Source organism: Hordeum vulgare, chromosome 1H (genome assembly GCF_904849725.1).
Source record: "Hordeum vulgare subsp. vulgare chromosome 1H, MorexV3_pseudomolecules_assembly, whole genome shotgun sequence".
Classification (NCBI taxonomy): Eukaryota; Viridiplantae; Streptophyta; class Magnoliopsida; order Poales; family Poaceae; genus Hordeum; species Hordeum vulgare.
The window spans coordinates 22,335,925-22,348,850 of record NC_058518.1 but is presented as its reverse complement, the minus strand read 5'-3'; the positions used below and the strand labels follow the sequence as shown (position 1 = coordinate 22,348,850).

The window sequence follows — 12,926 nt, the reverse complement described above, 5'->3', positions numbered from 1 at the left end:
AGAAAATCTCTGGGACCAACTAATGCGCATTCAACTGAAAAATCACGGTTTAGAAGGTCTCGCATTTAGTCATCGATTGGTTGTAAGATGTAGCAGGTGTAGATGCTAATGCGCCTAATCAACTGAAAAAATATTAGTACTAATGCGTGAGCAGCAAATTAGAAGGGCGCATGCAGAAGTAGTACTAGTACTAATTAATAGGAGTAATTGTTTTCGCGCCTTAAACCTTGTCTATTTTAAAAACGCACACAAGTTTAATTGTGTCTTCTAAACCGACCATGACGGATGGAGTAGCTATCAAATAATGGTGAGCCCTCTATCCAGCGCATCAAATAATGGTGATCTGCCAGCCTGCATGAATGCCATGACCAGACCATGCATGATTAAACCTCCCTTAAGTCTAGGTCCATCCCACACACAAGACTACAAGTCGTGCTAGCTGCATGACCAATGTCCCGTCTTTTCACACCAGCACCAAATGGTACCACCCCAAGTTTCTTCTCACTGCACTTCAACTTTTTATAGAAAAAAAGATGATGCATACAATCTCGATCATCAGATTTATTCCCGCAAATTATAATCTATCTATTATATTTTCTGTTCCGGTCCAGTCTACCTTGTATCGATCGAGCATTTGGCTTCCTATTACTGCAATTTAACTTGGACGAGTTTACAGTATGTGTATAGGCAGTGGAGAGTTGCCATCTGATAGGTACAACATGGCAATGCTTTCTTCATTGGATTAGCTTTCGTACCTACTCCCTCCGTTCCTAAATATTTGTCTTTATAGAGATTCAACTACGTACTACATACGGAGCAAAATTATATATGTAGTCTATAGTAAAATATCTAGAAAGACAAATATTTAAGAACAATTTTTTTTTAACATAGCCTTCTTCAGATTAACTGCACAGAGACAAATATTTAGGATTAGCTTTAAGAAGGCTTTGTTAAAAAAAACTCTCCTTCCTTCTCTTAGTTATTCGAGAGGACGCAGAGAGAGAAGGGATCACATCTCCTCCACGTTACCCTAGCCGCCGCCTCCTCCTGTAACCCTAGCCGCCGCCTCCCGTCGCCCCTTCCTGTCCCCCCTAACCCCCTCCCGTCGCCCCCGTGGGCGACCAGGGGGTTACCCTAGGCGCCGCCGCCGGTCCTCCATCGCTCCTCCTTCGTCCTCGCCACCGCCAGCAGCGCCGCCGGGCGAAGCCTGGCTGGCAGGGGCGGCGGCGGGGATATTCTCCCCTTCACGCGACATGGCTGGCACGGGACGACCGTTCGTGAGGAGGCGCCGGACTAGCGCGCGGTGCGGCGGAGCTGCATGTGCATCCTAGCGGCAGCGTGTGGAGCGCGTCCACGACTGGGGTTCGTTCTTGCGGCGCGGTGTGGCGGCCGCAGGAGGGCAAGACATGGTGGTCGCCTGCCTCGTCGAGTTCGGGTCAGATCCTTCTGGATCCGGCGCCCGGACGTCGTCGGCCAGCGCAAGGTGGTGGTACTCGTCACTGTTCAGATTGGATCTTCATTGATCCAGATACCCGCGGTGTGCTTCTCTCCTGCGGTTTCCTAGCGTTGCCGGCGTGGACGCGGATGAAGCTGGTGGAGGAGATTCAGATAAGGGGAAACCCATTGGTCGGCCCTGATGTCAGCTGTGCTTCCCTTGCAACGGCGCCAGATATACTTCTGCTACCTCAAAAAGATCTCCGGCAACGGCGCCAGAAATTGTCGTGTCGATGGCACCAGGAATCCTTCAGCTGCGGCTACGCCTTAAGGGACTTCCTAGGCAAGTATGCAAAGGATTCCCCCCGTGGCCTTGGAGCCTTGCGTTGGTGTTCCCTCGAAGCGGAAAGGATGATGTAGCACAGCGGTGGTAAGTATTTCTCTCAGTTTGAGAACCAAGGTATCAATCCGATGGAGGAGTATCTCAAGATCCTGCACAAACACAAACGCTTGCTCCCAACGCTATGAAAGGGTTGTCAATCCCTTATAGATTGTTTGCCAAGTGAGAACTGAAAGCAACAAAGTAACAAAGAAAAGTAAAAGCGGAGGTGTAAACAATGGATGTGAATAGACCCGGGGCCGTAGTGTTTACTAGTGGCTTCTCTCATGAAAGCAAGTAGACGGTGGGTGAACAAATTACTGTCGAGCAATTGATAGAACCACGCAAAGTCGTGACGATATCTATGCAATGATTATTTCTATAGGCATCACGTCCAAAACAAGTAAATCGATAATGTCTGCATCTACTACTATTACTCCACACGTCGACCGCTATCCAGCATGCATCTAGTGTATTAAGTCCATAAAAACAGAGTAATGCCTTAAGCAAGATGACATGATGTAGAGGGATAATCTCAAACCAATGATAAAACCCCCATCTTTTTACCCTTGATGTCAACTACTTGATGTGTGCCTTGCTGTCCCTACTCTCACTGGGAAAGGTCACCACATGGCAGAACCCAAAACCAAGCACATCTCCCATTGCAAGAATCATAGATCTAGTTGGCCAAACAAAACCCAAGACTCGGAGAGACTTACAAGGATATCAAATCATGCATATAAGAAATCAGCAAAGACTCAAATATATATCATAGATAATTTGATCACAAATCTATAATTCATTGGATCTCGACAAACACACCGCCAAAGAAGATTACATCGGATAGATCTCCATGAAGATCATGGAGAACTTTGTATTGAAGATCCAAGAGAGAGAAGAAGCCATCTAGCAACTAACTACGGACCTGTAGGTCTGAAGTGAACTATTCATGAATCATTGGAGGGGCGAGACGAGACGAGACGAGTAGATAAAAAAATCAAATAACGGGAGCGAGACGAGTTTTCGCATAGGAGAAGGAACTTCGGGTGGAAAACGAAAAATCCGTACAGTGCGTGGTGTGACTGGTCGGTTCGGCATGGGGATCGAGACCCGGCACACATGAGTCGCCCGTTAAGGCCGTCCGACAAAAAAATAGCATGTATCCCTCGAGCGGGCTCCGCTTCGGCAAAACCGTGTCCTTCACTGGACCAGAGCCACGATCCATAATATCCTACGGAAACCATTGCAGGCAAAAATATGACCAACTATTGTTCATCATCACATGAAATATCCCCAACAAAAGCAAGAGTAAACGTTGCGGAGAGAGACAGAGCCTGGTTTCGGGTACTCATTGAGAGGGAGATGCGGCTTTGAGCACTTTGGCATGAGACGACGCGTGGCACGGATGCGACCGGAGTGTAGAAGGTAGTATTTCAGGGCCGTCTTCTCCACGAGGCCTCTCCGACGGGCCCGTAGTCGCCTGGGTCGGAGCATCTATGACACGGTTGCGTTGTCCTACCGGAGGCTGTCCTGCGTCGCCCGGGAGAAAACGAATGACTGTTTTGCCCTCAATTTTTGACACCATACCGGAGTTGGGGGCCAACAAACTTTGTGCTACGTGCCTACAACCGTTTTTTGCACCTCCGGGAGCGCTTTGAGACGCTCGCCGCCGTGGTCAAATTTCTGTCATTTCGGGCTGGAAAATTTCTCCGTCATACCAAAAAAAGATACCATTGTTCACAATGGGATCCAAAAAATAATGATTTGAATGACAGGAGCATGACGATTATTCGAACGGGAGGAGGAACTTTGGGCCCGAAACGAAGAATCCATACCATGCATGGTGTGATTGGTCGAGTCGGCACACGGATCGAAACCCCACGAACATGAGTCGCCCGATCGAAACCGGACACCCGGATTCCCAAAACGTTTGGATCACAGCAGACCCAAAATCGGTGACTCATAGCATACAAAACTGACGAGAATAGGCCAAAAAAGCCAGTTTTGACGAGTTCCTTGTAACCGGACTGCGAGGTTCGCGAAATTTTCGGATCAGAGCGGGACCCAAAATGAGTGAGTAATAGCATACAAAAGTGGCTTTGGAATAGGCCAAAACTGCGAGTTTTGACGAGTTCCTCGTAACTGGACCTCGGGGTTCCCAAAACGTTCGGCTCACATCTGCAACCAAAATTAGTGACTAATAGCATACATAACTAGCCGGAATAGGCCAAAACTGCAAATTTTGACGAGTTCCCCGTAACCGGATCCCGGGGTTCGCAAAACGTCCGGATTGCAACAGGACCCAAAATCAGTGAGTAATAGCATACAAAACTGGCAAGAATAGGCCAAAACTATGAGTTTTGACGAGTTCCTCGTAACCGGACCCCGGGGTTCCCAAAACGTTCGGATCAGAGCGGGACCCAAAATCAGTGAGTAATAGCATACAAAACTGGCCAGAATAGGCGAAAACCACGAGTTCTGACGAGTTCCCCGTAACCGAAGCCCGGGGTTCCCGAAACTTTTGGATCGCAGCAGGACCCAAAATAAGTGTGTAATAGCATACAAAATTGGCTGGAATAGGACAAAACTGCACGTACTGACGACTACCCCGTAACCACACCCAGGGTTCCCGAAACGTTCGGATCCCAGCGGACCCAAAATCAGTGACTAATAGCATACAAAATTTGGCCGGAATAGGCCAAAACTACGAGTTTTGACGAGTTCCCTGTAACCGGACCTCGGGGTTCCCGAAACGTTTGGATCACATCGGCCGGCGGGGCTCCTTGGGGGCCTCAGCCGATGGGGGGAAGACCAGGAGGGCTCGGTCAACCTAGGAGGCAGGAGGGGCCGACGGGAGGTTCCTCTCGGCTCGAGGTGGGAGGAGCCGAGGGGAGGAGGGGTAGGGGGGCTGCCGGCGGGAGGACCTGGAAGGGAGACCGACGGGGGAGGGAGTGAGGGGCCGATTTGGGGGAGGAAACAAGAGGTTGTCGGTGGGGAGAGGGGCTCGGTCCCGACGAGAGGAGCGTAGGGAAGGGGGGATGAGCTCGGTCACGGGGGGGGGGGGGGGGGGCTCTGGCGGTTTGCTCGAGGTAACGAGAGTGAGGGATATTTCTTTCGTGCGGGGGGATAGGACCGAGAGGTGAGGCAAGGAATCGTGGGGAGCGGCCCCCTCGAGTGTCGGGGGATCGAGGGGGGAGCCCCTTGTGGCGGCTGGAAACGATGGGGGGAACCGGGGTTCGTTAGGGTTTGGCGGTCACGGGGGGAGGGGGGGGGTCTCGCGGTTGCGGGAGGGCTGTGTCCTGGCCGGCTCAGCCACTAGGCCTAGTTGGGCCACGGGGGGGGGGGGGGTTCTTTTTCCTTCTTTTTTTTGAATACTTTCTTTTTTTATTAATTCTAATTTACTTTCTTTTACAATTTATTATATACACTGTTAATACTTTCTTTTGTTTATTTCTTTTACATTTACCATATTTCTCTTTACTCTGTTTTATTTAAGGCTCCACTTTTGAATATATTGGGCTTATCAATATTTTCAAAAGTGCCTGATTCATTTTTATACTTCGCTAGGGAATTTTTATAACTCCCCGATGTTTTTATTTCACCAACATAAAATCTTTTCTCGTTTGACTTAATCTCAAGGTTTCGAATTTCGATTCGGTTTCAACCAACATCACAACATTGATATAATCCACAATGACGTGGAATCATTAGCCCGGGATCACTGTCGCTTAATTACAATCATCACTGTAGGAAAAGTCGAGGATGTCACAATTCTCCCCTACTAACAAGAATTCTCGTCCCGAGAATTAAGAGGTAGAAGGAAAGAACCCGGGGTATTCATCACGAAGATGATCCTCGCGTTCCCAAGTGGCCTCATCTTCAGAATGATTTGACCACTGCACTTTAAGGAACTTGGTGACTTTGCAACGAGTCTTACGTTCAGCTTGGTCGAGAATGCGGACCGGATGCACTTTAAGACCATGATATTGAAAAGCATTTGAAATGAACTCTGAAAAGGTTCCAAGTTGGCATGGTATCATTATTTCACCGACATAGCATGTGCGAGAAAGTTGAGAGGGTTACGGCAAAAACTGGATGCACTTCGTGTACAAAACGGACAATCTATTTTGAAATATCAGGGTTTCATACGGAAACTCGTCTGTTACAAAGGGATTTCATTTTTTTGAACTTATTTGAACTCCATAGTTTTTCTATGTTCAAAATGCACCATTCAAAGCCACATCATCAATTTACAACCCTATCTGACTTCATTTGTTATTTTTCATGCATTTACTGATTATTTTGAGCTATAAGACCATGAAATTGAAAAGCATTTGAAATGAACTCTGAAAAGGTTCCAAGTTGGCATGGTATCATCATTTCACCCACATAGCATGTGCGAGAAAGTTGAGAGGGTTACGACAAAAACTCGATGCACTTCGTGTACAAAACGCACAATCTCTTTTGAAGTATTAGGGTTTCATACGGAAACTCGTGTGTTACAAAGGGATTTCATTTTTTTGAACTTATTTGAACTCCATAGTTTTTCTGTGTTCAAAATGCACCATTCAAAGCCACATCATCAATTTCCAACCCTTTCTGACTTCGTTTGTTATTTTCCATGCATTTACCGATTATTATGAGCTATAAGACCATGAAATTGAAAAGCATTTGAAATGAACTCTGAAAAGGTTCCAAGTTGGCATGGTATCATCATTTCACCCACATAGCATGTGCGAGAAAGTTGAGAGGGTTACGGCAAAAACTGGATGCACTTCGTGTACAAAACGGACAATCTCTTTTGAAGTATCAGGGTTTCATACGGAAACTCGTCTGTTACAAAGGGATTACATTTTTTTGAACTTATTTGAACTCCATAGTTTTTCTGTGTTCAAAATGCACCATTCAAAGCCACATCATCAATTTACAACCCTTTCTGACTTTGTTTGTTATTTTCCATGCATTTACCGATTATTATGAGCTATAAGACCATGAAATTGAAAAGCATTTGAAATGAACTCTGAAAAGGTTCTAAGTTGGCATGGTATCATCATTTCACCCACATAGCATGTGCGAGAAAGTTGAGAGGGTTACGGCAAAAACTGGATGCACTTCGTGTACAAAACGGACAATCTATTTTGAAATATCAGGGTTTCATACGGAAACTCGTCTGTTACAAAGGGATTTCATTTTTGTGAACTTATTTGAACTCCATTGTTTTTCTGTGTTCAAAATGCACCATTCAAAGCCACATCATCAATTTACAACCCTTTCTGACTTTATTTGTTATTTTTCATGCATTTACTGATTATTTTGAGCTATTAGACCATGAAACTGAAAAGCATTTGAAATGAACTCTGAAAAGGTTCTAAGTTGGCATGGTATCATCATTTCACCCACATAGCATGTGCGAGAAAGTTGAGAGGGTTACGGCAAAAACTGGATGCACTTCGTGTACAAAACACACAATCTCTTTTGAAGTATTAGGGTTTCATACGGAAACTCGTCTGTTACAAAGGGATTTCATTTTTTTGAACTTATTTGAACTCCATAGTTTTTCTATGTTCAAAATGCACCATTCAAAGCCACATCATCAATTTCCAACCCTTTCTGACTTCGTTTGTTATTTTCCATGCATTTACCGATTATTATGAGCTATAAGACCATGAAATTGAAAAACATTTGAAATGAACTCTAAAAAGGTTCCAAGTTGGCATGGTATCATCATTTCACCCACATAGCTTGTGCGAGAAAGTTGAGAGGGTTACGGCAAAAACTGGATGCACTTCGTGTACAAAACGGACAATCTCTTTTGAAGTATGAGGGTTTCATACGGAAACTCGTCGTTTACAAAGGGATTTCATTTTTTTGAACTTATTTGGACTCCATAGTTTTTCTGTGTTCAAAATGCACCATTCAAAGCCACATCATCAATTTACAACCCTTTCTGACTTCGTTTGTTATTTTCCATGCATTTACCGATTATTATGAGCTATAAGACCATGAAATTGAAAAGCATTTGAAATGAACTCCGAAAAGGTTCCAAGTTGGCATGGTATCATCATTTCACCCACATAGCATGTGCGAGAAAGTTGAGAGGGTTACGGCGAAAACTGGATGCAATTCGTGTACAAAACGGACTATCTCTTTTGAAGTATCAGGGTTTGATACGGAAACTCGTCTGTTACAAACGGATTTCATTTTTTTGAACTTATTTGAACTCCATAGTTTTTCTGTGTTCAAAATGCACCATTCAAAGCCACATCATCAATTTACAACTATTTCTGACTTCATTTGTTATTTTGCATGCATTTACTGATTATTTTGAGCTATAAGACCATGAAATTGAAAAGCATTCGAAATGAACTCTGAAAAGGTTCCAAGTTGGCATGGTATCATCATTTCACTGACATAGCATGTGCGAGAAAGTTGAGAGGGTTACGGCAAAAACTGGATGCATTTCGTGTACAAAACGGACAATCTATTTTGAAGTATCACGGTTTCATACAAAAACTCGTGTGTTATAAAGGGATTTCATTTTTTTGAACTTATTTGAACTCCATAGTTTTTCTGTGTTCAAAATGCACCATTCAAAGCCACATCATCAATTTACAACTATTTCTGACTTCTTTTGTTATTTTTCATGCATTTACTGATTATTTTGAGCTATAAGACCATGAAATTGAAAAGCATTTGAAATGAACTCTGAAAAGGTTCCAAGTTGGCATGGTATCATCATTTCACCCACATAGCATGTGCGAGAAAGTTGAGAGGGTTACGGCAAAAACTGGATGCACTTCGTGTACAAAATGCACAATCTCTTTTGAAGTATTAGGGTTTCATACGGAAACTCGTCTCTTACAAAGGGATTTCATTTTTTTGAACTTATTTGAACTCCATAGTTTTTCTGTGTTCAAAATGCACCATTCAAAGCCACATCATCAATTTTGAACCCTTTCCGACTTCGTTTGTTATTTTCCATGCATTTACTGATTATTATGAGCTATAAGACCATGAAATTGAAAAGCATTTGAAATGAACTCTGAAAAGGTTCCAAGTTGGCATGGTATCATAATTTCACCCACATAGCATGTGCGAGAAAGTTGAGAGGGTCACGGCAAAAACTGGATGCACTTCGGGTACAAAACGGACAATCTCTTTCCAATTATCAGGGTTTCATATGGAAACTCGTCTGTTACAAAGGGATTTCACTTTTTTGAACTTATTTTAACTCCATAGTTTTTCTGTGTTCAAAATGCACCATTCAAATTCACATGATCAATTTACAACTATTTCTGACTTCATTTCTTATTTTTCATGCATTTACGGATTAATTTGAGCTATAAGACCATGAAATTGAAAAGCATTTGAAATGAACTCTGAAAAGGTTCCAAGTTGGCATGGTATCATCATTTCACCCACATAGCATGTGCGAGAAAGTTGAGAGGGTTACGGCAAAAACTGGATGCACTTCGTGTACAAAACGGACAATCACTTTTGAAGTATCAGGGTTTGATACGGAAACTCGTCTTTTACAAAGGGATTTCATTTTTTTGAACTTATTTGAACTCCATAGTTTTTCTGTGTTCAAAATGCACCATTCAAAGCCACATCATCAATTTACAACCCTTTCTGACTTTGTTTGTTATTTTCCATGCATTTACCGATTATTATGAGCTATAAGACCATGAAATTGAAAAGTATTTGAAATGAACTCTGAAAAGGTTCCAAGTTGGCATGGTATCATCATTTCACCCACATATCATGTGCGAGAAAGTTGAGAGGGTTACGGCAAAAACTGGATGCACTTCGTGTACATAACGGACAATCTCTTTCGAAGTATCACAGTTTCATACGGAAACTCGTCTGTTACAAAGGGATTTCATTTTTTTGAACATATTTGAACTCCATAGTTTTTTTGTGTTCAAAATGCACCATTCAAAGGCACATCATCAATTTACAACCCTTTCTAACTTCATTTGTTATTTTTCATGCATTTACTGATTATTTTGAGCTATAAGACCATGAAATTGAAAAGCATTTGAAATGAACTCCGAAAAGGTTCCAAGTTGGCATGGTATCATCATTTCACTCACATAGCATGTGCGAGAAAGTTGAGAGGGTTACGGCAAAAACTGGATGCATTTCGTGTACAAAACGCACAATCTCTTTTGAAGTATTAGGGTTTCATACGGAAACTCGTCTGTTACAAACGGATTTCATTTTTTTGAACTTATTTGAACTCCATAGTTTTTCTGTGTTCAAAATGCACCATTCAAAGCCACATCATCAATTTCCAACCCTTTCTGACTTCGTTTGTTATTTTCCATGCATTTACCGATTATTAAGAGCTATAAAACCATGAAATTGAAAAGCATTTGAAATGAACTCTGAAAAGGTTCCAAGTTGGCATGGTATCATCATTTCACCCACATAGCATGTGCGAGAAAGTTGAGAGGGTTACGTCAAAAACTGGATGCACTTCGGGTACAAAACGAACAATCTTTTTCGAAATATCAGGGTTTCATACGGAAATTCGTCTGTTACAATGGGATTTCATTTTTTGAACTTATTTGAACTCCATAGTTTTTCTGTGTTCAAAATGCACCATTCAAATCCACATGATAAATTTACAACTATTTCTGACTTCATTTGTTATTTTTCATGCATTTACGGATTAATTTGAGCTATAAGACCATGAAATTGAAAAGCATTTGAAATGAACTCTAAAAAGGTTCCAAGTTAGCATGGTATCATCATTTCACCCACATAGCATGTGCGAGAAAGTTGAGAGGGTTACAGCAAAAACTGGATGCACTTCGTGTACAAAACGGACAATCACTTTTGAAGTATCATGGTTTCATACGGAAACTCGTCTGTTACAAAAGGATTTCATTTTTTCGAACTTATTTGAACTCCATAGTTTTTCTGTGTTCAAAATGCACCATTCAAAGCCACATCATCAATTTACAACCCTTTCTGACTTCGTTTGTTATTTTCCATGCATTTACCGATTATTATGAGCTATAAGACCATGAAATTGAAAAGCATTTGAAATAAACTCTGAAAAGGTTCCAAGTTGGCATGGTATCATCATTTCACCCACATAGCATGTGCGAGAAAGTTGAGAGGGTTACGGCAAAAACTGGATGCACTTCGTGTACAAAACGGACAATCTCTTTTGAAGTATCAGGGTTTCATACGGAAACTCGTCTGTTACAAAGGGATTCCATTTTTTTGAACTTATTTGAACTCCATAGTTTTTCTGTGTTCAAAATGCACCATTCAAAGCCACATCATCAATTTACAACCCTTTCTAACTTTGCTTGTTATTTTCCATGCATTTACCGATTATTATGAGCTATAAGACCATGAAATTGAAAAGCATTTGAAATGAACTCTGAAAAGGTTCCAAGTTGTCATGGTATCATCATTTCACCCACATATCATGTGCGAGAAAGTTGAGACGGTTACGGCAAAAACTGGATGCACTTCGTGTACAAAACGGACAATCTCTTTCGAAGTATGAGGGTTTCATACGGAAACTCGTCTGTTACAAAGGGATTTCATTTTTTTGAACTTATTTGAACTCCATAGTTTTTCTATGTTCAAAATGCACCATTCAAAGGCACATCATCAATTTACAACCCTTTCTAACTTCATTTGTTATTTTTCATGCATTTACTGATTATTTTCAGCTATATGACCATGAAATTGAAAAGCATTTGAAATGAACTCTGAAAAGGTTCCAAGTTGGCATGGTATCATCATTTCACCCACATAGCATGTGCGAGAAAGTTGAGAGGGTTACGGAAAAAACTGGATGCAATTTGTGTACAAAACGGACAATCTCTTTTGAAGTATCACGGTTTCATACGGAAACTCGTCTGTTACAAACGGATTTCATTTTTTTGAAATTATTTGAACTCGATAGTTTTTCTGTGTTCAAACTGCACCATTCAAAGCCACATCATCAATTTACAACCCTTTCTGACTTCATTTGTTATTTTGCATGCATTTAATGATTATTTTGAGCTATAAGACCATGAAATTGAAAAGCATTCGAAATGAACTCTGAAAAGGTTCCAAGTTGGCATGGTATCATCATTTCACCGACATAACATGTGCGACAAAGTTGAGAGGGTTACGGCAAAAACTAGATGCACTTCGTGTACAAAACGGACAATCTATTTTGAAGTATCAGGGTTTCATACAGAAACTCGTGTGTTACAAAGGGATTTCATTTTTTTGAACTTATTTGAACTCCATAGTTTTTCTGTGTTTAAAATGCACCATTCAAAGCCACATTATCAATTTACAACTATTTCTACTTCATTTGTTATTTTTCATGCATTTACTGATTATTTTGAGCTATAAGACCATGAAATTGAAGAGCATTTGAAATGAACTCTGAAAAGGTTCCAAGTTGGCATGGTATCATCATTTCACCCACATAGCATGTGCGAGAAAGTTGAGAGGGTTACGGCAAAAACTGGATGCAGTTCGTGTACAAAACGCACAATCTCTTTTGAAGTATTAGGGTTTCATACGGAAACTCGTCTGTTACAAAGGGATTTCATTTTTTTGAACTTATTTGAACTCCATAGTTTTTCTGTGTTCAAAATGCACCATTCAAAGCCACATCATCAATTTCCAACCCTTTCTGACTTCGTTTGTTATTTTCCATGCATTTACCGATTATTATGAGCTATAAGACCATGAAATTGAAAAGCATTTGAAATGAACTCTGAAAAGGTTCCAAGTTGGCATGGTATCATCATTTCACCCACATAGCATGTGCGAGAAAGTTGAGAGGGTTACGGCAAAAACTGGATGCAGTTCGTGTACAAAACGCACAATCTCTTTTGAAGTATTAGGGTTTCATACGGAAACTCGTCTATTCCAAAGGGATTTCATTTTTTTGAACTTATTTGAACTCCATAGTTTTTCTGTGTTCAAAATGCACCATTCAAAGCCACATCATGAATTTCCAACCCTTTCTGACTTCGCTTGTTATTTTCCATGCATTTACCGATTATTATGAGCTATAAGACCATGAAATTGAAAAGCATTTGAAATGAACTCTGAAAAGGTTCCAAGTTGGCATGGTATC

The 12,926-nt window shown here is 41.6% G+C and overlaps 1 pseudogene; it reads right to left on the bottom strand.

Moving 5' to 3' along the window:
* Positions 1-12,926, bottom strand: part of LOC123395850 — a 64,034-nt pseudogene that overhangs the window by 28,811 nt on the left and 22,297 nt on the right.